The sequence below is a fragment of the Zonotrichia leucophrys genome, unplaced genomic scaffold, assembly GCF_028769735.1.
Source record: "Zonotrichia leucophrys gambelii isolate GWCS_2022_RI unplaced genomic scaffold, RI_Zleu_2.0 Scaffold_377_50306, whole genome shotgun sequence".
Lineage (NCBI taxonomy): Eukaryota > Metazoa > Chordata > Aves > Passeriformes > Passerellidae > Zonotrichia > Zonotrichia leucophrys.
This window is the reverse complement of record NW_026992582.1, coordinates 41,397-43,394: the sequence shown is the minus strand read 5'-3', so window position 1 is coordinate 43,394 and position 1,998 is coordinate 41,397.

The window sequence follows — 1,998 nt, the reverse complement described above, 5'->3', positions numbered from 1 at the left end:
CCTGGGCAGCTTGCTGAGCACAAGCACCCTTCTCCCCCTTCAGGGCCTCAGGGCCCCTCAGCTTGCTGTGCTGCTGTGCACAAGCTCCCTTTTCAACCTTTCCTGCCTCTTGCCCTGCAGACCCTTTGCAGCAAAGGAATGCTCCTGGCAGTCTGTGTATCCTAACACATTCTAGAATTTATTTTTTTACTGTAATCTATAATATATAATAATAGGTAGAATTTTATATACGCTATAATTTATTTATTTACAATAGAAATAAAAAATTGAAAAGAAGAAAAGAAAAATCCTAAAGAAATAGAAAATTCCCACTGGCTCAGGCGGACAGAGCCTGCAGGATCAGCTCTTTCCAGAGCTCCAGCAGCGCAGCCAGCCGAGCCCTGACAGACGAGGCCGAGTCCTCCATGCCCTGCGGAGCTGATCTTGCAGCCTTTGGATGGTGGAATATTGCCCACACTGTACTGCTCAGAGGATATGCACTGTTTCAAGTGCCAGCTGTGATATGTGTGAAATACAAAGCTGTGTTTCGTGTCAGGTACAAACAGGCCATGTGTCTATTTGTGTTAGCGATATGTGTGGAGACCGACAGTGGGACAGTTGCGAATTCTAATAATACCTGAGGAAAGTAAAGCATGGAAGAAGTCCTTTGAACCTATCTTTTGTTTGCAATTAACCTTGGTTGATTGAGGAGCATTTGAATTAAAGCATTAAGGATGTTGCTCTTAGCTTGTAGTTAAGGCTTAAAGAGTTCTGCAGTAATAATCTTTTGAAGTGGAATTTTAGAATATTGCTTGTGTCCTTGAAACTATAGGTTTGGAGTATATATAAAGGAAATATGCTTATCTCACGCCTTAACAAAAAAGAGAAGAGCAGCTTGAGAAAGGAAGATGAACATCAACTCGAGGATTTACATTTTCGACCAAGGGAAGCTCGACATCACTGTTAGATTTATAGTCTCTGTAATCAAAAGGTGGAGCCACATCTGGGGAGCTGGACTCCACCAGATGGGATTCGTCTTCTTTCGGAAACTGGACCATCACCATATGGGGATACTACTTTTTGGGATACATCCTGAGAAAAACTAAATCACAATAGTGTATAGAATTGCCACAGAAAAATCGGGAATAGAAACTGCTTATGAGTAAAAATTGGAACAGAAACTGTTGAGAAAGCTGATGAGTACTCCTGTAAATACCTGTAAGACTCAACTATCGGTGTGCAGTTGGAGGGAAAGCTTCCCTCATTGTACCCAGTGCTGTATTGCTCATACTTTACTATATTAAATAATAAATTGATTGCTGCTTGAATATTGGCCTAGTCAAGCTTCTCATTTATAACAGGGGCAGGGCAGGGACACCGTAGCACAGCCTGAGCTGCACAGGGCACAGGGATGGGCAGCAGCTGCAAGACAGCCCTGCCAGAGCCAACTTGGGCAGCACTTTGGCCATGGCTGCTGGGCCTGGGCCCGAGGCAGGAGCAGGAGACAAGTGACCCTTGCAGGGCTGGGGCCTCATTGCCTCCTTGTCCCTGCTCAGCAGCCTGGCAGGGGCCGCCCCATGCTCCTGCCCTTGCCATTGCACATCCCCACATGCCAGTGCCCATCCTGGAAAGAGCCCTGAGCAAGGAGGGAGGGACAGGATCTGCCTGGCCAGGGGCTGGGGCTCAGGCCTTTGCCCTTTGCATGCCTCAAACATATCCAGGTTTGCTCAGCACCAGGGACACCTTGGCCTTGTTTGTCCCCAGCTGTCATCACTGCCTCCAATGTTCTGCTCTAACTGGAACTTGGGGACACTTTCTCAGTGGTGTCCATCTGTGGGACTCATTAAAACTTCAAGAAACTTCAGAGTTTCATTTTAAATTTGAGTTCTTGAGAAGTTTTTTGAGCACTCTCTCAGGGACTGAGTATGATGTAAACAACACCAAATCCCCAAGAGGCTCATTAAAGTCCTTGTGCTGTGTCTGTGCTGCTGAGCTTTAAAGGAACAGCTCTTCCCAGGG